Source organism: Halichoerus grypus, chromosome 6 (assembly GCF_964656455.1).
Source record: "Halichoerus grypus chromosome 6, mHalGry1.hap1.1, whole genome shotgun sequence".
Classification (NCBI taxonomy): Eukaryota; Metazoa; Chordata; class Mammalia; order Carnivora; family Phocidae; genus Halichoerus; species Halichoerus grypus.
In genome coordinates this window covers 15172013-15198229 of record NC_135717.1, presented here as the reverse complement: position 1 = coordinate 15198229, position 26217 = coordinate 15172013, and the positions used below count along the sequence as shown (strand labels likewise).

At 41.9% G+C, this 26217-nt stretch overlaps 1 protein-coding gene across 2 annotated transcripts in view; it reads left to right on the top strand.

Annotated features, from left to right (window-relative positions):
* Nucleotides 1-9367: 9367 nt before the first annotated feature.
* TPST1 (tyrosylprotein sulfotransferase 1) overlaps nucleotides 9368-26217 on the top strand; it is a 160640-nt gene continuing 143790 nt past the window's right edge. The window contains exons 1-2 of one of the 2 annotated variants that reach the window (XM_036115271.2): nucleotides 9368-9581; nucleotides 11288-11316. The gene's annotated coding sequence lies outside the window, so the exon portion shown is untranslated. The remainder of the gene's footprint in view (nucleotides 9582-11287; nucleotides 11317-26217) is intronic. The other variant, XM_036115270.2, reaches the window with a different exon arrangement.

Sequence of the window (26217 nt, the reverse complement as noted above, 5' to 3'; positions counted from 1 at the left end):
TGATCCCAGGGGTCCTGGGATTGAGCCCCACTTCGGGCTCCCTGCTCAGCGGGGAGTCTGCTTCTCCCTCTCCCTCTGCCATTCCAACCCACTTGTGCTCTCTGTCTGGCTCTTTCTCTCTGTCAAATAAATGAATAGTCTTAAAAAAAAAGACACAATGTAATTTATTATCAAATGGTTTAAAAAACAATAACAATGATAATTATATATAGACAGATATCAAACAAATGTAGCAAATGTTAACAATGGGTGCATCAACAGTTGGACGCTTGGTAAACAATATATATACTGGAGTTAATTGTACTATTCTCACCAATTTTTTTCTGTTTAAAATTTTTCAAAATAAAGTTAAGAAAAAAACAACAGGGTTTTTTGTCTGTGAGTTACAGAGATGTAGAACAAAGTGAACTGATGATTCTTAAGGGAAACCCTGTCCCATCATTCAATTTAATCCATCTCAACAAACATTCTAAGGCCTCTTATGGGCCCAGAATAGTGCTGGGTGCTGCGGAGAATACGTAGCAGGTACAGCATGCCCCTTTCCTATCTGCTGAGGGTGAGGAAGGAGAACCAGACAAATACACAGAGAACAAGAATGCAAAGTAGAGCAGAAAGAGTTTCTTAAGAAAATTGTAAAGTGGAGCACAAGTCACAAGAGTCACAGAGATGAGACCCTTCCCAGTGGAACTGGCGTTTGCAGCGTGTTCGGAGGTTGGCTGAATTTTCACAGCAGAGCTGGGTTGAGGCCAGTGCAGGTGGAAGAGTGTGTACGAGCAAAGGATCAGACGTGGAGACCTGGGCACAGTGAGTGGTGAGCAAGTCTTCATTGTCTTGAATGCTTCTGTTGAGTACGTGTGGGAAAGGCGGCACAGTTGTCTTAGGCTCAGAGGCTAGGGCCTGAGGATTAAACTGACAAACAACAGGTTAACAGGAGAAGAGGTTTATTATTGCCCAGGCACACAGGAACCAACAAAGGAAGTAGATGGCTTCTTAAATGGCTGAAGTTAAAGGCTTATATTCTTCTTCTTTTTTTTTTTAGTTTCAAGTTTTTATTTAAATTTTAGTTAACATATGGTGTAATAATAGTTGCAGGGGTAGAATTTAGTGATTCATGATTTACATACAACACCCAGTGCTCAACACAGTAAGTGCCCTCCTTAATACCCATCCCCCACTTAACCAATCCCCCCACCCACTTTCCCTCCAGCAACCCTCAGTTTGTTCTCTATAATTAAGAGTCTCTTATGGTATGCCTCCCTTTCCTTTTTTTTTTAATTTATTTTTTATCTTTCCCCATGTTCATCTGTTTTGTTTCTTAAATTCCACATAGGAGTGAAATCGTACAGTATTTGTCTTTCTCTAACTTATTTCACTTAGCATAATATACCCTAGTTCCATCCGTGTCATTGCAAATGGCAAGCTTTCATTCTTTTTGATGGCTGAGTAATATTCCTGTGTGTGTGTGTGTGTGTGTGTGTGTGTGTGTGTGTGTGTTACATCTTCTTTATCCATTCATCTGTAGATGGACATCTGGGTTCTTTCCATATTGTTGATAATACTGCTATAAACTTGGGGTGCATATAATCCCTTTGAATTTTTGTAGCCTTTGGATAAATACCTAGTAGTGCAATTGCTGGACTGTAGGGTAGCTCTAACTTTCTGAGGAACCTCCATACTGTTTTCCAGAGTGGTTGCACCAGTTTGCAGTCCCACCAACAGTGTAAGAGGGTTTCCCTTTCTCCACATCCTTGCAACACCTGTTGTTTCTTGTGTTGTTAATGTTAACCATTCTGACTGGTATGAGGTGGTATCTCCTCATGATTTTGGTTTGTATTTCCCTACTGATGAGCGACGCTGAGCATCTTTTCATGTGTCTGTTGGCCGTCTGTACATCTTTGGAAAAATGTCTTTTTGTGTCTTCTGCCCAATTCTTAACTGGATTATTTGTTTTTTGGGTTTGAGTTTGATGAGTTCTTTATAGATTTTGGACATTAAACCTTTATCAGATGTGTCATTTGCAAATATCTTCTCCCATTCCATAGGTTGAAAGGCTTATATTCTTATTTTCTTTTGTTGTTGTTGTTTTTTAATTTATTTATTTGACACAGAGAGATACAGCAAGAGAGGGAACACAAGCGGGGGGAGTGGGAGAGGGAGAAGCAGGCTTCCCGTGGAGCAGGGAGCCCAATGCGGGGCTCGATCCCAGGACCCTGGTATCGTGACCTGAACTGAAGGCAGACGCTTAACGACTGAGCCACCCAGGCGCCCCTGTTGTTGTTGTTTTGTTTTTTTAGAAGCCCTTGTGATGAGGGCCGATTTTGAATAGATCACAGCGAGGGAGCTGCTCCTGCTACATAGGAAACCCTACATAGGAAACCCCGACCCAGAAGCAGGTCGTCTATGAATGGTTTAGCACCAGGTTCCCCACAAATGTGCATGGTGCTGCGTGATGGGTGAGGGGGCAGCCCCTGAAAGGCTTATATGCTTTTTTTGTTTTAAGATTTTATTTATTTATTTGAGAGAGAGAGAGAGAGAGAGAGAGAGAGAGAGCGCGTACTTGAGCAGGGAGGAAGGGGAGGGGCAGAGGGAGAAGCCGACTTCCCCGCTGAGCAGGGAGCCCCATGTGGGGCTCGATCCTGGGATTCCGGGATCATGACCTGAGCCAAAGGCAAAGGCTTAACCAACTGCGCCACCCAGGCGCCCCGAAAGGCTTATATTCTTAACTTCATTGGGGAAAGGGGAGGATTTGGGTTTCTAGGGACAGCAAAGCGTGTTACGTTAAATATACGGGAAACTAATGGAAGATAAGGGTGATTGAGTAAGGTTTGTTATGCAGATTCAACTGATGATAAAGTGGTGAGTTCTCTCCAAGTTCTCTTTCTGGTAAGAGGGGGGAGCATCTTTACAAATAGAAATTTCCTTTGCAAAAGGAAAATTTATGCTTTGTTTCCTGCAGAAAGGAAGAGGACAAAGAACTTGTGTTTTCTGTTTCTTTGCTTTTTTTTTTTATTTCAAGTTTTCTGTTTCTTAATTGCCTTCAACTCAAAATGATCCTTAAGCCACAGTGGTAGATTTTGAGGTGGTGTTTCCTGATCTCCTTCACATGTAATTGAATGCCAGGCTCCACATTAAAATATAAGCCCAATAAGGACCGTAGGGACTGATTTGTTCATTGCTGTGTCCTCAGCACCTAGTGCCTGGTGGAAGACATTAGTCAATGTGCTTGAATCCCCCAGATCCTGTGAGGAAGTAGCATATCCTTCCAAGAAGCTGATTGCCCTGGGAAAGAGACGGAGGAGGGTGGCAAGAAGCTGGTAGCCTCTGAGCCTCTTTAACCAGGGAAGGAAAACCAAAGCCACAGGTGAAAATGGCCCTCTTGAGTTGGGTCACAGGCCTGAGCAAGCCCTGTCCAAGAAGCAGGGTGCAGGACAAGTCACTAGCATCTGTGGGCACGGAGGGCTGTTCCCTGGAGCGCCTCCCACTGGGGTCCCTCCCTTCCCTGGAGCTTCTTTCCTTTGAAAGTCAGAGACTTGCCTAAGAGTAGAGTCAGACCCCTGTAGCTAGATCCAACATACACCCCAAAGCACTCAGCTTCTCTAGTGTAACCTAAGACCCTCACCCTGGACCTCTGACTCAGTGGTCTTCATATCTGGTAGGGGAGCAGAATTTATCCGGGAACTTTTTGAAAAATGAAGTGTAACAAACATACAGAAAAGTGCACACGTGGGGGTGCCTGGGTGGCTCAGTCATTGAGTGTCTGACTTCGGCTCAGGTCATGATCCCAGGGTCCTGGGGTCGAGCCCTGCATCAGGCTCCCTGCTCAGCGGGAAGCCTGCTTCTCCCTCTCCCCCTGCTTGTGTTCCCTCTCTTGCGCTGTCTCTCTCTGTCAAATAAATAAAAAAATAAAATCTTAAAAAAAAAAAGAAAAAAGAAAAGTGCACACGTGAATAGAGTTTAATGAGTTTTCACGAAATCAACAAACCGGGTAATTTCCAGGTCAGGACACAGAATATCACTGACTAGCCTCTCTCTAGTCTCCCTTGTGCCACCTCCCAGTCACTACTCCAGTCGCTGTCCCCCCCCCCCCCCCCCCCGGCCCCGTGGTCTGGGTGACCCTTCTCCCAGAGCTTCTGCTACATATAATCCATGAGAGGCTTGGTGTCTAGTTTACAAAGCTGCACAGGTGGTTTATATGCAGAGATAGGTTTGAAAACCACTCCTGGAAGTCACACAATCTTTTTTGTTGTAAGTGCAGCTAGAGGATGCTTTGCTCCCAGTCTTGAGCTCAGCACCCGTAGCTGTCTGGCTCGGTTTATTGGCAGCAGGGGACACTTCCTGCATCTAGGGTCTGCAGAGCATGGGGGTGGGAGCTCCTGGGCTCAGGAAGCCCGACTGGTTGGTTCCAGCCTGGGCATGTGGCCCTCGCTCCCTGGCAGGGGTTCCGTGAAGAGGTATTTTTGGAAGGTGCAGGAATTCTGCAGCCATTTGGAAAATGCCTGCTCATAGGCTAGGCTGGATTTTCATTTTAAAATGATGATGTGGCTGAGGGGCCTGACCTGGCCAGTTTTCCTGGATCTAGGGGTGGGGAAAGTGCAGAGGCATGCTCTTTTCTTTTCCTTTTCTTTAAATTGTATCACCATTTTCTTTCTGTCTCAAATCCCTCTATCCCACAAGCTTCAAGAGCATTGTGAGGTGTCGCCCGCCGCTCATTGGTCCTTTGATGCTATTTGCAGGTAAGTGTTTCATTTTGTCCTAAGTCAGCCAGGACTTGGGGGTCACTTTAGGTTGGGCAAAAGTTTAATTTAACCCTCAATTCCCCAACAAGGATCTTTGCCTCTGGAGCCCTCACCCTGTCTCTCTGCCCTCCCAGGCAGGACCCTGAGTGCCTTTCTTTTCTCTTCCCCATGTCCCTCTCTGCTTTGCCTTGGTGGCCTTTATTGACAGCTGCAGCTTTTGCCATTTTTCTCTCTATTCTTCACTCATCCTTTCATTTAATGCGTGCTAGGCCTTGTGCTGGGGGCAGGACGGAGTGCTGGGCAGACACAACCACCTTCTGTCATCACCATTCCTGCCCTTACTCTTGAGACCTGCCTTTGTCCCCACTTCTCCACTTCCCACACTTCTCCCACAGCCATGTGTGTGCTCTCTGAAAGATCTCTGCTCCTTCACTTGCACTGCAAAAGTAGCCTGTCTTCTCCATTTTCTATTTCCAAGCCCCTTGCTCCTGACTCTCATTTCCAGCTCCCTTGGGCTGGGACAGAGAATAAAAAAGTAGGACCTGGCCTGATTCTCTTCGCCATTTCTGAGGGCCTCTCCCCACTCTCACCTCTGCCACCATCCTCAGTCCATGCCAGATTCTGGAATGGCAATGCCATGAAGGGAGATCTGCTGCACCAAAAACCAAATCAAAGCCAACATACCCATAAAGTAAAAGTGATGGAGGGCCGTGCTGCCTCTTTAGTTCTCCTCTAAGCCTGAACGTTCCTAGGTGTATTGACCAGACTTTCCTTCCAGGAGGTGAGATACTATGGTCCTCACTCACCCTGGGCCAGGCCTTCCTGGGAGATGAATCCCCAGGTGGGAGCTGTGCGAGGCTGGCCTTAGGGGGCAGTGGCTTCCAGGCTGCCCCTGGGGTGTCAGCGGCCACTTGTCCACGTCCTCTCTTTTCTTGGGCTCGTGGGGGCTGCCTAGGCTGTTTGGAAGAAACAAGCTCTGAGTCCTTTGAATTGCCTCTTGATTGCTCAGGGGATGAAGCTGTTTGTGCCCTCAGGTGAGGTTATCTGAGCCTGAGCAGATCACCTGGAAGAGGTAAGGCTGAGGAGGTAAAATTCATACAGCATGTTCACACTATGTATAATAAGTGGCTTATTAAATTACACAAAGCCACGTACACGTCATGTGAACCAGAGGTTCATATAGGCTTGAATGGTGGGTTTTGCAGAAGAGAGGGGTTTTTTTTAAATTCTGAATTTATTTTTTTATTTTTATTTTTACTTTTTTTAAAGATTTTATTTATTTGAGAGACAGATAGTGACAGAGATAGCAAGAGAGAGCACAAGCGGGGAGGAGAGAGAGAAGCAGGCTTCCCAGTGAGCAGGGAGCCTGACGCGGGGCTCCATCCGAGGACCCTGAGATCATGACCCGAGCCGAAGGCAGATGCTTAACCAACTGAGCCACCCAGGAGCCCCCTGAATTTATTTTAAATAGGTAAGCCAAGTACATGACACAAACTTCCAAAAAGTGCCTGAGTATATAGATATAGTGAAAAATAAGTCTCTTTCCCACTCCTGTCCCCAAGCTCTTCAGTTTTCCATCCAGAAACAACCACTGCTACAGTTTACTGTGCATCCTTCCAGAGATCATTTCTGAAAATTACAAGCATGTGTGTGTGGGGGTGGGTGGGTGTGTGTCCTTAAAAAAATGCAAATGGACATATTATATACACTGTTTTTAACTTTGTTCTTTTCACTTAAGAGTATATTTTGGAGTCTTTTTTCTTAACATACACTGTGTGGAATCTGGCAGGGAGGAGTGCCCACCTCCCTGCCAGATTCCACGGAAGCGATTTGTGTCCTCTATTCTTCCTGGATCCCCCACATCTGGAATTTGTTCTCATAGTTTACTAGGTGAGATACAAGCACCAGCCCCTCACCTGCCTACTCAGTTGTTGTTTTTTCAGGTCTTGTAGTTGGGTGAAGTATTTTTGGGGCAGTAAGAAGGGCATCTCAGTTGCAATTCTGTTTTGTGGAGGAGAGGGGCAGGCAGGTGGCTTCAGGTCATGGTGAGCACTTTTCCTGAAGGGGTCTGGAATGCAGGAAGTGGAATGGGACATAGCCCTTAACGTTAAAAGACTGGTTAAATGACTTTGGGGGCAGCCCTCGGGTCTTTCTATAATTACTTTGTGGAGCCATCTCCTTCCTTCCCTTTCTCTTGCTCTAGGCCTGCTGATCTTGCTCATTTTCTTTTGATGAGCTTTGTAATCCTAGTGGTCCATTTCTTCTGCCCCAAAGCAGCTTGGGTCAGATCAAATCATCTTCTTCATTTGATTTAGATGTTCTAAAGAAAAATATCATGGTGGGTATTTGTTTAAATTTCCTCAGATCAAATTGCTTACAAGATTTTGCTAACTGAATAGAGAAAAACAAAGTTAGATGTACTGATCCCTTGTTCTTAGGCAGCAGAGCCAGGGGCTTTCAGAGGTTTGTGATCTCATTTTAATTTTTGAAAAAGTAACAGCTTTGGGGCACCTGGCTGGCTCAGTTGGTGGAGCATGCAACTCTGGATCTAGGGGTTGTGAGTTCGAGCCCCATGCTGAGTGTAGAGATTACTTAAAAATAAAATCTTAAAAAAAAGTAACAGCTTTACTGAGATATAATTCACATGCCATACAAGTCCTCTATTTAAAGTACACAATCCAATGGTTTTTAATATATGCACAAAATTGTGTAACCGTCACACAATCGATTTTAGGACATTTTCATCAATCACCCCTAAAGGAAACCCCATACCCATTAGCTGTCACTTCCCGTTTTCCCCAATCCCCTCAGCCTGAGGCACTTACTAATCTACTTGCTATCTCTATGGATTTGCCTATTTCGAACATTTTATATAAACGGACTTATACCATACGGGGTCTTTTGTGACTATTTTCTTTCACAGTGTAATATTTTCAATATTATAATCCACACTGTAGCATGTATCAGAACTTCATTCCTTTTTTATGGCTAATATTTCATCCTATGGATATACCAAATTTTGTTTATTAATCAGTTGATGGACATCTGGGTTGTTTTCACTTTATTGGCTATTATGAATAATGTTGCTGTGAGCATTCAGGTACAAGTTTTTGTGTGGACCTCACTTGAACACTACAGCAACTCTCTAAGATACATATTTTACAGATCTCATTCTGTAGCTAACAAAACATTCCAATGTGGTTGACAGGAATTTTGAATATCTTTATTAGATTCCTGAACCCATGCTTTTTGCAAGCTCTCTTTTGTCCGTCAAGAAGAGGAGGTAAAGCAATCAAAGCATTTATTTGAAGGAGACATGGAGTCCACTGAAATTCAAAGTGTGCTCTGAATTTCAAGGATGCAGAAGATCAGGCAAGAGCCACAAGGTTACATAATTCGTTTTAAAATAATTATGATTGCTGCTAGCTGAGTTTAAACTTACTATCTAATACATGACTGACCAGCTGTCAGGTGTTAACATCTTCCATTTCACTGCAAAGTAGAAGGTTAAGTGGAGGAGATGGTGGAGTTGAAACTAACAAGCTGCAATTGACGGAGTCGAAAGTTTGAGGTGTTCCCAGAATTGAACTAGGCCCTACTTCCCCAATGTGCTCTCGACTCTAGAGTGACGCTGTGACAATGCTCACTTCATTTTGAATCTCCTTTCACAGTTCACAGAACTGATAATTGCTTTGACAGAACCTGGTGTGGATATGTCAGTAGGAAGGAATCATAAACATCAACTGTTAATTTTCAGTTGGGAAATTTCAGCCCTCTCCCCAATGTCTCTCTTCCCTTCGCCTTTTCTCCAATCCCAGATTTCACTTCTCTCAAGTATCAGTTCCCCGCCCCTATGGTTGGGATAGAATATCCTATCACTCACTCACACTTTTTTTTTTTTTTTAAGATTTTTAAAATTTATTTGTCAGAGAGAGAGAGCACAAGCAGGGGGAGCAGCAGGCAGAGGCAGAGGGAGAAGCAGGCTCCCCGCGGTGCAGGGAGCCCGACGCGGGACTCGATCCCAAGATCCTGGGATCATGACCCGAGCCCAAGGCAGACGCTCAACCGACTGAGGCACCCAGGCGCCCCTCGCTCACACTTCTGTGTGGAATGCAATATTGTGTGAATTTGCTATGTGTTCTTGAGTTCTCGCCAAGGAGATGAAAGCTCCTCCGCCAGCAGGAGCCACAGAGGTGGTATTCGAAGCAGCGGACATGCAGAAAGAGGACTTCTTGGAAAAAGCTCCTTTTCCTGTAGCGTGCCAGGCTTTCACGGATGAAGGCCGCTCACGTAGGGGTTGGGCCGGCGTGGACCGCACACCATCCCGGTTCCCCCCCCCCAAGCTAGGTCAAACGCGCCGTCGCTAGGGCAACGACCAGTCCAGGCAGGTGGCAGCTCCGGAGCCCTAGTGGGGAGCGCGGGGACGCAGGGACCCCCACCCGGCCGCGACGTCAGACCCATCCCGCCCTTTAACGCCTGCTGGACCCGGTGCTACTCCGAATGCCGCCTCCCGCGAGCTGTAGCTAGGAAAACCACCAATCAGAGGAGCCGACACATCGCCCGGGCCGGGCGTGCAGCAACCAATCGCTGCATACGTGTGATCCCGGGCCCGCCTGCGAGGCTGGCGGCTGGCGCTGAGGCGGCGACGGCGGGAGTCGCTGCTGAGGCAGCCGCGGGCGCGGGTCGCGTCGGCGCTGCTCTGCGGGGCGGGCTGGCTGCAGCTGGCGCCTGGCGGTGAGGGCGGGCTCCCGGGGCAGGCGGAATGGCCCCCACCTAGGGCAGTGGGAGAGGCGGCTGAGCGCAGGATGCTGGGGAGGCGGCGCGGCGGCTCCTCACTCATCCCAGGTAAGGGGGACGCCGCGCTCGCTGTGGCTTGGCTCGGAGCGCCGCCCCGGCCCCGCCGCCTTCCAGTCGCCGCCCACCTGGCTCCGGGCCCCGGCCGGCTCTGTCCTGGCATCCCTTGGCCCAGCGTCCCCTCCTGCCCCCACATCTCCCCATCTGCCCCGGGCCAGTTGTCCAGCCCCGCCCCCCTAGCGCGGCGCCCCTCGCCCTGGCGGGCCGGCTGCTGCACCCGCGCCCGCTCCCCTTCCCCCAGCGCCTGCGTTTCCCGGTCTCCGCTGCGCGGTCACCCCGCTAGCCCCCGCCGTGGTCGGCCCCCCGCCCCCTCCTCTCTCATCTTCGCTCCCTTCCCTCTCCTCTCCGTCCCCTCTCCTTTCGCGGCGCTGGCACCGTTTCCCAGCCTCTGCAGTCCTTCGGGGCGCCTTCCGTGGATGAACCCCCCCGCCCCCCGCAGTCCATCCCGTCGGGATCAGATCAGACTTTTGCCCTCACTTAAACCTGGGCTTCTCTTCCGCAGAATCACCCTCATCCCTGCCTTTTAATGCCATATCCTCCGTACCTTTCAGTCGTCCCCCCCAACCCCCATGTCCCTTGGGTTTTGCCCTTTTGCTCCCAGATGCCTTCCTCTACCAGCTCACCTCGTCTCCCCTCACTTTCATCAACCACTTCTTTTCCTTTACACTTAAACCTTCAGACACTCTGATACTCTCCTGAATACCAGATCTATAGTTTTAACATCATAATTCGTCTTTCAGTGAGCTGCACGGTTAACATGTAAAGCGCCTTGCTCAGAACCTCGCACACAGTAGGCCTGCCACACAGTGGGTGCTTATGCGTGTTAGTCTCTTCCTCCTTCCAGGTGGTGGTAGCAAGAGGTCCAGTATCCAGAGGGGTTGGATCCACTGTTGGAAGAGTGGTATGGGAGATGGCAGGACAAATTATTGAACTCCCAAGTGTGAGAAAGAGATTAAATTGTCAGTTTTTACTCACTGCATTTATTCAGAAGAAAAAAAGTGAATTTTGCTATTTTTGTGTCAAATATTGTTTTATGTTAATTGGCTTTGTAAAGGATTCTTAGGGAACTTCACAATGTAATTATTCCCTTATCACCCCCCCCTTCAAACTAATAACATTGTATGTAAGAAGTGTTTTACTTGTTTATCTCTCAGCTGGATAGTACAATTCTGCAGTGAATTTTCATCCTTTAAGAGCCTAGGGGAGGGGCGCCTGGGTGGCTCAGTCGTTAAGCGTCTGCCTTCAGCTCAGGTCATGATCCCAGGGTCCTGGGATCGACCCCCACATCGGGCTCCCTGCTCGGCGGGAAGCCTGCTTCTCCCTCTCCCACTCCCCCTGCTTGTGTTCCCTCTCTTGCTGTCTCTGTCAAATAATTAAATAAAATTAAAAAAAAAAAAAAAAAGAGCCTAGGGGAATCGGGTTTAGAATTCTTGGAATCAGATGCTAGAGGGATCAAAAATGCTTAGGAGTGAAAGTTCTAACAAGTTCTGTAAGAGTGAGAGAGTAATTATCTCTCCCTTTCCCCAACACTCTTTCTGGCAATCAGAGGAAGTAGCTACATATTTTTTAAAGTGAAATAAGTTTGACTTTTCAAAATTATAAAAACAATGTTACTGGCCTCAGCCCATTCTTGCCACATTTGCTTTAATGGTCTACAAGCCAGGATGAATCTAAACAGTTGCTTTTTCTTCTCCTAGGATCTCCAGAGCAGACTGGAGAAAATCATGTAAGTGAGCTGCTGGTGCTGTTCTAGACTTCTGGATTCTGACTTTACTCATACTGGCTGGAGATCCTTTGATTTACCCCATAGGATATTCTTATGTACTAAAACCTGAATGGCTTTTTATAGATTTTTACCGTTCTCCTCTCTTTGTCCTACTCTTGATATTTCTTCATTGCTTATTTTGCAATAAGCAGAAAATTCACAGAAGAAATTGGTGGACTTTAGCCCTGAACTAGTAAGGGTCTATCATTTTTCTGTGTGTCTATGCCTGTCTGATTTCTGATCTCCTTTCCTTTTACCAGAGGAAAAAAGGCCCTCCTTTCTAAGGCTAACATCTTTGATCTCCTCTATATTCTCATTTTTTTCTCCTCCTGCGTGTATGGTCAGGTTTATACCTTCCAGAACAAAAACAAAAAACCTTCTCTTGATGCTTCCCTCTTTTTTCATTTTCTCTGATTAGTGTGGTCTTCCTTAGAGTTTCAGTTTTTGCTCTTTTCTCTGTTCTCTAATTTCCTTGTGTGATTACACTTCTATCATGGCTTCGAATAGCACCTGTATACTTACGGTTTTCAAAGATGTGTATTCAGTCCCCATTTTTCTTGAGTTTCACGTGTTCTTTATTTTCATCTATCTTGTGGATAACTAAACTTGGATACTGAGTACTCCAAACTTGGTTATCTTTTTCTTTCCCTTCCCTCTACTCACATAGCCCCCTCAAGCGCATATAAATACTCCGTTTCCTATTTTAGGCCTTCACCCTAGAAACCTTAGAATCCTCTTCTCTCCTCACAGTGAGTCTGTCTTTGCTCATATTGTCTACCTGAAATCTTTTTCTTTCTCTCCTCACTGCCAGGAGATTGGTTGAGGCCTGGGTTTATGTTTTTCCCAGAGATGGTCATTTCCAATCCAAGCACTACTTCATTCATTCATTCATTTACGCAGGCACTACTTTAAAACCACCTGGGGAGCTTTTAAAGGTTAAGGATGAGGGGATGAAGGCTTTCACAGAGATTCTGATTCCGTTGGTTTGGTGTGGGGCCAGACCTTGTCATTTAAAAAATGCTTCCCTGGGCACCTGGGTGGCTCATTCGGTTAAGTGTCTGCCTTCAGCTCAGGTCATGATCTCGGGGGTCCTGGGATCGAGCTCCACATTAGGCTCCTGCTCAGTGGGGAGTCTCCTCCTTTCCACCCCCTCTGCTTGTGCTCTCTCAAATAAATAAAATCTTAAAAAAAAAAAATTAAAAACATGCTTCCCATGTGACGGTAATATGCAGCTAGGACTGAGAACTGAACTGAGAGCTTGAGGAGGAACTGATAGAACCCTGAGGAATTACAGTATTTAACTCATCAGTTAAAAATTAGGATAAATGTCATTTTTGTTGGCATGGTTAGTTGCTTACTTTCTTGGCACTTGGTATATGTACCTGTTAAAGTACATACCATTTTATTTAAATTATTTCTCGTGGGCCCATTCTTGTCACGACTAGGAATTCCTTGAGGTCTAGGACCGTGCCAGCTGTTTCTTCTGCACAACTCACGACCCTTCTGACAGCAAATATGTGGGCTTTCCCCCTACAGTTCTCCAACTGTCCAGACACCTATTGGGTGTCCTACAATTTAACCCAGTCATGACAACTACCTACCTGGAGTTAGAGCAGACCACACAGATGAACTTAGCCCCCACCCACCTCCTCCATACCCCACTGCTATGCTAGTTGCAAGTCCCAGGTTGTGATGTGTACTTTTGACCAACTGGCTATAAATTGGGGCTTCCCACAACCCCCTCCTCAGGTCAATAATTTGCTAATGACTCACAGAACTCCAGAAAGCTCTTTACTTAACCATTACCTGCTTATTATAAAGGATATAACTCAGGAACAGCAAATGGAAGAGATGCCTAGGGCAAAATATGTGGGAAGGGGCATGGAGCCTCCATGAGCTTTCCCTGGGGGCACCATCCTCCCGGCACCTCCATGTGTTCACCAACCCAGAAGCTCTCTGAATCCCTTCAGTTAGGATTTTTATGGAGGCTTCGTTATGTAGGCGTAATCATTGGTTGTTGGTGATAAACTCGATCTGCAACCCTTTTACCCCATCCTGAAGTCAGGGGTTGGTTCTTCTGGAAACCAGCCCCCATCCTCCAAGATATGGTTGAAAGGGGCTTATTATGAGTAACAAAAGATGCTCCTCTCACCCCATCAAGAAATTCCAAGGGTTTTAGGAGCTCTGTGTCAGGAGCCAGGGATGAAGACCTAATTTATATTCTGTAATAATTCTTATATCACAGTATTGTAATACCTTATTTATCTCTTTGTCACTGCCTTGTACAGTACTTAGTATATTTTTAAAACTTGATAAAAATTAGCTGAATGGATCAGTTGGTAAATAATGTAAAACAGATCTTGAATTCACGGTTTTGCAAGATGACCATCTGTTTCTTTCTTGACTGATTAACAGGTCACTAGTCATACTTGCATGGTCATTCTTGTTTAAAAAAACACACACTTGTAATAAATTAGAGTGGATTAAGATAAGTATTTGCTCTTATGATTTGGCTTTTAACCTGGCTAAGCTAGTACATGATTATAGAGGTTCATTCAGGCTTCCTCTTTAGTAGATACTATTTAAAATAGACTTTATGGATGGTTGAGACATATGTATCTTCCATCTTTTTTAAACAAATAGCTCTGATTTTAGGCTTACAAGCTTCGGAATTTTCAAGTAGAACAAAAACTGTAAAATTGATAAAAGATCTTGAACAGTGGAAGAACTATTTCTTTTTAAGAGAATTAAGAAAGTAGGGAATATGCATTAAGCTATCTACATACATGAATCTCATTGGCATTGGTGTTGGTGAGGGGGGAATCTGTAATTCCCAAATATTTAATTACTGTTAGAAGAAAAACCTCATATAATGGTACCGTATATTTTGTAGTAAGTTAGAACTAAGATATAAACTATAGAGTTGTCTTCTTTTGTTCTTTAGTTTTCTTAAGATTTTTGTCAGCTGTTTCTCTTTATAGAATTTGTGGTTGACGGTTCCTTACTTTTAGCATTTGAAAATGGTGTGCTACCTTCTTCAGACCTCCATGATTTTAGGTGAGGAATCCTCTGTCATTGGAATTTATGTTTCCCTATAGGTGATGTATCCTTTCTCCTTGGCTGCTTTATTTTGTTTTATTTATTGATTTTTTAAAAGATTTTATTTATTTGTCAGAGAGCACAAGAAGGGGGAGCGGCAGGCAGAGGGAAAGGCAGGCTCCCCGCTGAGCCAAGGGGCCCAATGCGGGACTCTATCCCAGGACCCTGGGTTCATGACCTGAGCCAAAGGCAGACGCTTAACCAACTGAACCACCCAGGCATCCCTCTCCCTGGCTGCTTTAAAGGCTTTTTCTTTGTCCTTAGTTTTCAGAAGTTTAATTATGATATGTCTTGGCATGAATTTGTTTGGGCTTGTCCTATTTGGAGTTCTTAGCTTTTTCTTTTTTAATTAATATTTTTTTAAGTAGGCTCCATGCCCAATGTGGGGCTTGAACTCACAACCCTGAGATCAAGAGTTCCATGCTCTACTGAGTGAGTCAGCCAGGCGCCCCTCTATTAGCTTTTTGAACTGTAAGTTTATGTCTTTTGCCATTTTGGATGTTTCAACGATTTTTAGTATAAATTTTCCTTTTTTTTTCTTTCCTTTTTGTTTTAGAATAATTTTTCGGCCGCTCTCTTTCCTTTCTTTCTGTGACTGTGAGAATACAACTCTTAGATCTTTTGTTACTGTCCTACAGTGCATGAGACATTTTTTTCTTCTTTTGTTTAGATTGGGTAATTCCTGTTGTTCTACTTCCAGTTTCAACTTCACTTGTTTTTCTCTTGTATTCAATCTGTGATTGAGCCCATCTATTGACTTTTTTTTTTTAAGATTTTATTTATTTATTTGACAGAGAGAGAGAGAGAGCACAAGCAGGGGGAGCGGTAGGCAGAGGGAGGAAGCAGGCTCCCCAAGGAGCAAGGAGCCCAACACGGGGCTTGAAGGCAGTTGCTTAACCAGCTGAGCCACCCAGGCACCCCATCTATTGACTTTTTGTTTGGGTTATTTTTCAGTTCTGTAATTTCCATTTGATTCTCTTCTGTATCTGTTATTTCTGGTAAACTTTATTTTGTTGTTTGTTTCAGTAGTAGATCATTGCTCATTAAAGCATGATGGCTACTTTAAAATCCGTATCAGGTAATTCTGACATTTGATTCATGTGTGGTATTAGTATATGTTAATTGTCTTTTTTATTCAAGTTGTATTTTCCTGATTCTTGGTATGATTATTGACTTTTGATTATATCTTGGACATTTTTGATATTTTGTTTGAGACTGTGAATCCTATTTTTTTTTTTTAAAGATTTTATTTATTTATTTGACAGAGAGAGACACGGTGAGAGGCGGAGCACAAGCAGGGGGAGTGGGAGAGGGAGAAGCAGGCTCCCCGCTGAACAGAGAGCCCGATGTGGGGCTCGATCCCAGGACCCTGGGATCATGACCTGAGCCGAAGGCAGACGCTTAACGACTGAGCCACCCAGGCGCCCCGAGACTGTGAATCCTATTTAAATCTTTGGTTTTAGTAAGCAGTCACCCCAAGAGGTTTAGTGCATAGGTCCCAGCCTACTTTTTTTTTTTTTTTTGGTAGCAGCTTTATTGAGTTATGTCACATACCATACATTTGCCCATTTTAGGTATGAAATTTTGTAGTGTATTTACAGAGTTGTGCATTCATTACTACAGTCAATTTTAGAACATTTTCATTACCCCACAAAGAAACTGCATACTCCTTACCTGTTACTCCCAACTGTCCCACTCCATCTCTAGGCAACTACTGATCTATTTTCTGTCTCTGTAGATTTGCCTGTTCTAGACATTTCATGTAAATGTAAAAATACAATATATACTCTTTTGTTACTGGTTTCTTTCACTTAGCATAATGTTCTTTTCAATGTTCTTCCATGTGCTGGTTTCTTTGTATCGCTGAATAATATTCTGTTTTATAGACATAATGCTTTTTACTCGTCCATTAATCAGTTGATGAGTGTTTAGATTGTTTCCACTTTTTGGATATTATGAATAATGCTGCTATGAACATTTGAGTTCAAGTTTTTGTGTGGACATGAATTGCTGGTCATATGGTAATTCTAGAACCCTAAGTCCAACATTTTGAGGAATTGCCAGATTGTTTTCCGAAGTGGCTGCCCCATTTCATATTTCTGCCAGCAGTGTATGAAGGTTCCAATTTCTTAGCTTCCTCGCTAACACTTGTTATTATCTGACTCTTTGATTCTAGCCATCCTAATGGGATGAAGTAATATTTTGTGGTTTTGATTGCATTTCCCTGATGGATAATGATGTTGAGCATCTTTTCATGTACTTTTTGGCTATTTGTATATATTTGGGGAAATCTCTATTCCTTTGACCATTTTAAAATTAAGTAGTCTTTTTATTGTTATGTCTTTATATATTCTAGATACTTAATCAACTATATAATTTGCAAATACAGATGTCCCGTTCTGTCAGTGTCATTTCACTTTCTTGATGGTGTCCTTTCAAGCACAGAGGTTTTTAATTTTGTGAACTTCAATTTATTTATGTTTTCTTTTCTTGCTTATGCTTTAGATTTCTTCTGTTGTTGTTGTTTTAAGTAGGCTCCATGCCTAACATGGGGCTTGAAGTCACAACCCCAAGATCAAGAGTCACATGTTCCAGCAGCTGAGCCAGTCAGGCACCCCCTTTAGGCTTCATATTTAAGAAACCATTGCCTGATTCAGGGTCATGAAGACTTAATCTTATGTTTTCTTCCAAGAGCATTAGAGTTTCAGCTCTTACATTTAGGTGTTTGATCTTTTTTGTGAATTTTGTATATAGTGTAAGATAGGGGTCTAACTTCATGTTTTTGCTTTAGATGTTCAGTTATCTTAGCACCATGTGTTGAAAAAACTATTCTTTCCTCCTCTGAATTACCTTGGCACCTTTCTCCAGTTGGAATTTTGGCAGGGATTGCATTGACCCTGTAGATCAAGTTGAGGAATATTGCTATCTTAACGGTATTAGTCTTCCAGTCCATGAACATGAAATGTCTTTTCATTTGTTTAGATCTCTTTCTTTAAGATTTTATTTATTTGAGAGCGAGAGAGAGCATGAGTGCAAGCACATGAGTGGGGAGAGGGGCAAAGGGAGAAGGAGAAGCAGAGTCCCCGCTGAGTAGGGAGCCCCATGTGGGGCTTGATCCCAACACCTTGAGACCATGACCTGAGCCAAAGGCAGGCGCTTAACCAACTGAGCCACCCAGCCGCCCCCATTTATTTAGATCTTAAATTTCTTTCAGTAACGTCTTCTAGTTTTCCATGTACAAGTCTTGCATTATTTTTGGTAAAATTTGTTTTTTAATATTTTATTCTTTTGATGCTATTATAAATGGAATTGTCTTCTTAATTCCATTTTTGGATCATTATTGTTAATATATAGAAATACAATTGAATTCTGTATATTAGTCCTGTATCTTACAAACATCCCTAACTCATTCAGCAGTTCTGATAGTTATTTTAATGAGTTACTAGGAATTTATATATACATGATATATCATCTTTGATAAGAGATAGTTTCACTTTTTCCTTCCAATGTGGATACCTTTTAATTTTTCTTGCTTAATTGTGTTGGCTAGAACCTCCTATGCAATATTGAATAGAAATGGTGAGAGAAGACATCCAGTCTTGTGGGGTAATCATTAAGTGTGAAGTTAGCTGTGAGTTTTCTTAGATGTCCTTTTTCATGTTGTTGATGTTCTCCTCTATTTCTGACTTATTCTTTGTGATTATCATGAACAAGTGTTGGATTTTGTTAAGTGCTTTTTCAGTTTCTATTGAGATGATTGTGTGCTTTTTGTCATTTATTAATATGGTGTATGACATTAGTTGATTTTCATATGTTGAAACAATCTTACATGCTTGGGACAATCCACCCTTGCTCATGGTTTATGTATGGTCATCCTTTATGTATGTTTCTGGATTTGATTTGCTGACATTTACTCAGGATTTTTGCATTTATATAAATAAATATATGTTTGTAGTTTTCTTGCAGTGTCTTTGGTTTTGGAATCAGGGAAAACTGGCCTCATAGAATAAATTGGGAAGTGTTCCCATCTCTTCTATACTTTGGAAGAGTTTGTTAAGGATTGGTGTTCATTCTTAAGGTTTGGTAGAATCCACTAGTGAAGCCATTTGATATTAGACTTTTCTTTACTTGTTATGGCTTTATTCAGAGCATTTCTTTGTGAATTGATTTTAGTACTTTGTGTCTTCTAGGACTTTGTCCACTTCATCTAGTTATATAATTTATTTGATTACAGTTGTTTATGGTATTCCCTATAATTCTTTATAATAATTTTTATTTATGTAAGGTTGGTAGTAATTACTGATTTTAGTAATTTGAGTGTTCTCTTTTTTTTTCTTGTTAAATCTAAGATTGTTAATTCTGTTGATCTTTTCAAAGAACCAGCTTTTTATTTTGTTGATTTTCTTTATTCTTTTTTCTCTATTGTATTTATTTCACTGTAGTCTAATTAATTCCTTCTGTCTGCTGGCTTTGGGTTTAGTTTACTCTTTTTCTGTTTTTTTAAAAAAGATTTATTTATTTGAGAGAGAGCACATGTGTGTGCAAGCAGGGGGAGGGGCAGAAGGAGAGGGAGAGACTCTCAAGGAGACTCCCTATTGAATGTGGAGCCTGATGTGTGGCTTGATCTCACAACCCTGAGTTCATGACCTGAGCTGTAATCAAGAGTCCGACACTTAACTGACTGAGCCACCAAAGTGCCCCTTTTTTCTGGTTTCTTAAGGTGAATGGTTAGGTTGTTGATTTGAGGTCTTTTTAACTTTTAAAGTTTTAAATTTTTTAAGATTTTATTTTTTAAGTTTACATATAATTGACATATAACATTGTGTAAATTTAAGGTGTACAACAGGTTGATTTGAGATTTTCTTTTTTATAGGTATTTACACTATAAATTTCCCTTATGGCATAGCTCTTGCTGCTTTTGCTACATCGCTTAAGTTTTGTGTTTTTATCTCAAAGTGTTGCTTAACTTCCCTTGGTATTTCTTCTGTGGCTTATTGGTTATTTAGGAGAATGTTCTATAAATTTTCACATACTTGCAAATTTCTCAAATATTTTACCTGATATTTTCTAATTTTATTCTATTTTGGTTGGAGAATGTACTTTGTGTGATTTCAGTCCTTTACATTTATTGAGATTTGTTTATGGCCTAGGGAATGTTCTATGTGCATGTGAAAATGATGTGAAGCCTAGACTGTTTTATAGATGTTTGCTAAGTCTAGTTGGCTTGTAGTATTGTTCAAGTCTCTTTCCTTGATGATGTTTTGTCTGGTTGCTTTATCTGATATCAAAAATAGAGTAATAAATTCTCCAAATATTGTTGTAGAATTATCTCTTTCTCCCTTCAGCTGTCATTTTTTGCCTCTTGTGTTTAGAAGTTCTGTTGTTAGGTGCATATGTATTTATAATTTCTATATCTTCTTGATGGATTTCAGTTTTTATAATTATATAGTGCCCTTTGTCTCTAGTAACAATTTTTATCTTAAAGTGCATTGTATACAATATTAGTATAGCTACTGCAGAGTCTTTTCATTATGGTGTGTGGTGTATCTTTTCCTCTTCTTTTGCTTTCAGCCCATTTGGTCATTGAATCTAAAGTATATCCTGTAGGAAACATATATTTGGGTGATTTTTAAAGAAGTTTTTATTCAAATTCAACTTAGTTAATATACAGTGTAATATTAGTTTCAGGTGTACAATATAGTGATTCAACACTTTCATGCAACACCCGGTGCTCATCACAGCAAGTGCACTCCTTAATCCTCATCACGTATTCAACCCATCCCTGCACCCACCTCCCCTCTGGTAACCATCAGTTTGTTTTCTGTAGTTAAGAGTCTCTTTCTTGGTTTGTCTCCCTCTCTCTTTTTTTCTCTTTGCTCGTTTGTTTTGTTTCTTAAATTCCACATATGCATGCAATCATATGGTATTTGTCTTTCTCTGACTGACTTACTTCACTTGACATAATACTCTCTTGGTCCATCCACATCATTGCAAATGGAAGATTTCATTCTTTTTGATGGCTGAGTGATATTCCATTATGTGTATTATCTTATACACACACACACACACACACACACACCACATCTTCCTTATCTGTTCATCAGTCGATGGACACTTGGGCTGTTTTCATAATTTGGCTATTGTAAATAATGCTGCTATAAACATTGGGGTGCATGTATCCTTTCGAATTAGTGTTTTTGTATTCTTTGGGTAAATACCTAATAGTGTGATGGCTGGATTGTAGGGTAGATCTGTTTTTATCTTTTTGAGGAAACTCTGTACTGTTTTCCAGAGTGGCTGTGCTAGTTTGCATTCCTACCAATAGTGCAAGAGGGTTCTTTTTCCACATCCTTGCCAACACCTGTTGTTTTTTGTGTTTTCTATTTTAGCCATCCTGACAGGTGTGAGGTGATATCTTATTGTTGTTTTGGTTTGTATTTCCCTGATGATGAGTGATGTTGAGCATCTTCTCGTGTCGTTTGGCCATCTCTATGTCTTCTTTGGAAAAATGTTTGTGTCTTCTGCCCATTTTTTAATTGGATTATTCATTTTTTGGGTGTTGAGTTTTATAAATTCTTTGTATATTTTGGATACTAATCCTTTATTGGATATGTCATTTGCAAATATTTTCTCCCATTCTGCAGGTTGCCTTTTAGTTTTGTTGATTGTTTCCTTCACTTTATAGAAGCTTTTTATTTTGATGAAGTCCCAATACTTCTTTTTCGCTTTCGTTTCCCTTGCCTCAGGAGACATATCTAGAAAGAAGTTGCTATGGCAGTGTCAAAGAGGTTGCTGTCTGTGTTCTCTAGGATTTTTATGGTTTCAATTCTTATTTTTGGTCTTTAATCCATTTTGAATTTATTTTTGTGTTTGGTGTAGGAGAGTGGTCCAGTTTCAGTCTTTTGAAGATTGCTGTCCAGTATTCTCAACACCATTTGTTTAAGAGACTTTTTTCTAATTGGGTGTTATTTGCTGCTTTGTTGAAGATTAATTGACCAAATAGTTGTGGGTTCATTTTTGCGTTTTTTATTTTGTTCCATTACCATATTCTTTTGATCACTACAGCTTTTAATATAACTTGAAGTCTGGAATTGTGAGCCTCCAGGTTTGCTTTTCTTTTTTCAGGATTGCTTTGGCCACTAGGGGTCTTTTGTGGTTCCATGCAAATTTTAGGATTGTTTGTTCTAGTTCTGTGAAAAATGCTGGTGGTATTTTGATAGGCATTGCCTTAAAGCTTTATATTGCTTTGGGTAGTATAGACATTTTAACAATATTTGTCCTTCCAATCCATGAGCATGGAATGCCTTTCCATTTCTTGGTGTCATCTTCAATTTATTTCATCAGTGTTTTATAGTTTTTAGAGTACAGGTCTTTCACCTCTTTGTTTAGGTTTCTTCCTGGGTATCTTATTGTCTTTGGTGTAATTGTAAATGGGATTGATTCCTTAATTTCTCTTTCTGCTGCTTCATTATTGTTGTATAGAAATGCAACAAATTTCTGTACATTGATTTTGTATCCTACAACTTTACTGAATTCATTTTTCAGTTCTTGCAGTTTTTGGGTGGAGTCTTTCAGGTTTTCTGTATAGAGTATCATGTCATCTGCAAATAGTGAAAGTTTTACTTCTTCTTTGCCAATTTGGATGCCCTTTATTTCTTTTTGTTGTCTGATTGCTGAGGCTAGGACTTGCAGCACTATGTTAAATAACAGTGGTGAGAGTGGACATCCCTGTTTTGTTCTTGACTGTAGAGGAAAAGCTGTGTTTTTCCCCCATTGAGGATTATATTAGCTATGTTTTTTTTTTCATATATGGTCCTTATTATGTTGGGGTATGTTTCCTCTAAATCTACTTTGTTGAGGGTTTTTATTATAAACAGATATTGTACTGTGTCAGATGTTTTTTCTGCAACTATTGAAATGATTATATGGTTCTTACCCCTTTTTTTAAATTAATGTGATGTATCTCGTTGATTGATTTGTGAATATTGAACTATGCTGGCAGCCCAGGAGTAAATTCCACTTGATCTCGGTGAATGATTTTTTAATGTATTGTTGGATTCAGTTTGCTAGTATTTTATTAAGAAATTTTACATCCGGGGGTGCCTGGGTAGTTCAGTTGGTTAAGAGCCTGCCTTTGGCCCAGGTCATGATCCCAGGGTCCTGGGATTGGGCTCCCTGCTCAGTGGGAGCTTGCTTCTCCCTCTCCCTCTGCTGCTTTCCCTGCTTGTGCTCTCTTGCTCTCTCTCTCTGTCAAATAAAGTCTTAAAAAAAAAAAAAAATTTTTACATGAGGGGTTGCCTGGGTGGCTCAGTCGGTTAAGCATCTGCCTTCAGCTCAGGTCAGGATCCTGGGGTCCTGGGATGGAGCCCTGTGTCAGCCTCCCTGCTCAGTGGGAAGTCTGCTTCTCCCTCTCCCTCTGCCCCTCTCAAATAAATAAATAAAATCTTAAAGAATTTCTACATCAGGGCGCCTGGGTGGCTCAGTCGTTAAGTGTCTGCCTTCGGCTCAGGTCATGATCCCAGGGTCCTGGGATCGAGTCCCACATCGGGCTCCCTGCTCCGCGGGAGGCCTGCTTCTCCCTCTCCTACTCCCCCTGCTTGTGTTCCTGCTCTCACTATGTCTCTCTCTGTCAAATAAATAAATAAAATCTTTAAAAAAAAAAAAAAAAAAGAATTTCTACATCAGGGCACCTGGGGTGGCTCAGTCAGTTGAGTGTCTGACTCTTGATTTTGGCTCAGGTCATGATCTCAGGATTGTGGGATTGAGCCCCGCATTGGGCTCTGTGTTCAGTGGGGAGTCTGCTTGAGATTCTTTCCCTCTCTCTCTGTCCCTCCCCCTGCTCACGCATGCACATGTGCACTTTCATTCCAAAATAAATAAATCTTAAAAAAAAAAAAAAAAAAAAGAATTTTCACATCTGTATTCATCAGGGATATTGGCCTGTACTTAATCTTCTTTGGTGGGGTCTTTCTCTGGTTTTGGTATCAGAGTAATGCTGACCTCATAGATTGAATTTGGAAGTTTTCCTTTCTTTTCTACTTTTTGGAATAGTTTGAGAAGAATAGGTATGAACTCTTTAAATGTTTGGTAGAATTCCCCTTTGAAGCCATTTGGCCCTGGACTTTTGTTTGTTGGGAGTTTTTTGATTATTAAATTAAATTAAATTTCTTTGCTGATTATCAGTCTGTTCAAGTTTTCTGTTTCTTCCTATTCCAGTTTTGGTAGTTTATATATTTTTAGGAATTTATCCATTTCTTCCAAGTTGTACAGTTTGTTAGCATATCCTCATACAATTGTTGCATTGCTGTTGTGTTGGTTATGATCTCTCTCATTTATGATTTTATTTGGGTCCTTCCTGTTGTCTTTTTGATAAGTCTGGCCAAGGGCTTATCAATTTTACTGATTTTTTTTTTTCAAATAACAAGTTTAATCAATCTGTTCTATGTGTTTTTAGTTTCTATATCACTTATTTTTGCTCTAATTTTTATTATTTCTTTTAAAAAATTTATTTATTTGAGAGAGAGAGCAAGAGCAAGGGGGAGAGGCAGAGGGAGAGGGAGAAGCAGACTCCCCACTAAGCAGGGAGCCTGATGTGGGGCTCGATCCCAGGACTCCGGGATCATGACCTGAGCCAAAGGCAGATGTTTAACCGACTCAGCCACCCAAGCGCCCCTCTCATCTTTATTATTTCATTCCTTCTGCTGGCTTTAGGCTTCGTTTGTTCTTTTTCTAGCTCCTTTAGGTGTAAGGGTATGTTGTTTATTTGAGATTTTTCTTCTTGAGGTAGGCCTGTGTTGATGTACACTTCCCTCTTAGCACTGCTTTTGCTGCATCCCAAAGGTTTTGGACTGTTGTGTTTTCATTTTCATTTGTTTCCATGTTTTTGTTTTTTAATTTCTTCTTTTATTTTTTGGTTGACCCATTCATTGTTTTAGTAGCATGTTGTTTAACCTGCATGTATATGTGGTCTTTCCAGACTTTTTCTTGTGGCTGACTTCTAGTTTAATAGTGTTGTGGTCTGAAAAGGTGCATGGTATGATTTCAGTCTTTTTGTATTTGTTGAGGCCTGTTTTATGACCTAATATGTGACCTACTCTGGAGAATTTCCCATGTACACAAAAAGGAATGTGTATTCTGTTGTTTTAGGATAAAGTGTTCTGAATATGTCTGTTATGTTCATCTGGTGCAGTGTGTCATTCAAAGCCATTGTTTCCTTCTTTATTTTCTGTTTCAATTATCTGTCCATTGATGTGAGTTGTTAAAGGCTTGTAGTAGTATTGCGTTACTATCAATTAGTTCCTTTATGTGTGTATGTACTTTGGTGTTCCCATGTTGGATGCATAAATATTTACAATTGTTATATCTTCTTGTTGGATTGTCCCCTTTATGATTATATAATGCCCTTCATATCTTTTTACAATCTTTGTTTCAAAGTCTAGTTTGTCCAATATAAGTATTGCTATTCTGGCTTTCTTTTGACATTCATTTGCATGATAAATATTTCTCCACCCTCTCACTTTCAATCTGCAGGTGTATTTAGGTCTAAAATGAGTCCCTTGTAAGGCAGCATACAGATGGGTCTTGTTTTTGTTTTGTTTTGTTTTTGATTTCTTTGTTGTTTGTCTTTTTAAGGTTTATTTATTTGAGAGAGAGAATTTTCTTTTTTTATTTTAAAGATTTTATTTATTTATTTGACAGAGAAACAGCGAGAGAGGGAACACAAGCAGGAGGAGTGGGAGAGGGAGAAGCAGGCTTCCCGCTGAGCAGGGAGCCCGATGTGGGCCTCGATCCCAGGACCCTGGAATCATGACCTGAGCCAAAGGCAGACATTTAATGACTGAGCCACCCAGGCGCCCCAAGAGAGAGAATTTTTAAGCAGACTCCCTGCTGAGCAGGATTCCGACTTGGGGCTTGACCCCACGACCCTTAAGATCACGATCTGAGCCGAAACCAAGAGTTGGATGTCAACCAGCTGAGCCACCCAAGTTCCCCCAGATGGGTCTTGTTTTTTTATCCATTCTGACACCCTTTGTCTTTTGATTGGAGCATGTAGTCCATTTACATTCAAAGTAATTTTTTTCCTCAAATTTTTATTTAAATTCTAGTCAGTTAACATATATTGTGATATTGGCTTCAGAAGTAGAATTCAGTGATTCATCACTTAAATATAATACCCAGTGCTCATCATAACAAGTGCCCTCCTTAATACCCATCATCCATCTAGCCCATCCCCCTCCATCAACCTCAGTTTGTTCTCTATCGCTAAGAGTCTCTTACGGTTACTTCCCTCTCTCTTTTTTTTTTCCCCTTCCCATATGTTCATTTGTTTTGTTTCCTAAATTCCACATATGAGTGAAGTCATATGGTATTTGTCTTTCTCTGACTTATTTCATAGACATTATGCTCTCTGGTTCCATCCACATCATTGCAAATGGCAAGATTTCATTCTTTTTGATGGCTGAGTAATATTCGTGTGTGTGTGTGTGTGTGTGTGTACCACATCTTCTTCTTTTTTTTTTTTTTAAAGATTTTATTTATTTATTTGACAGAGAGAGACACAGCGAGAGAGGGAACACAAGCAGGGGGAGTGGGGGAGGGAGAAGCAGGCTTCCCGCGGAGCAGGGAGCCCGATGCGGGGCTCGATCCCAGGACCCTGGGACCATGACCTGAGCCGAAGGCAGACGCTTAACGACTGAGCCACCCAGGCGCCCCTGTACCACATCTTCTTTATCCATTCATTTGTCAGTGGACACTTAGACTTTT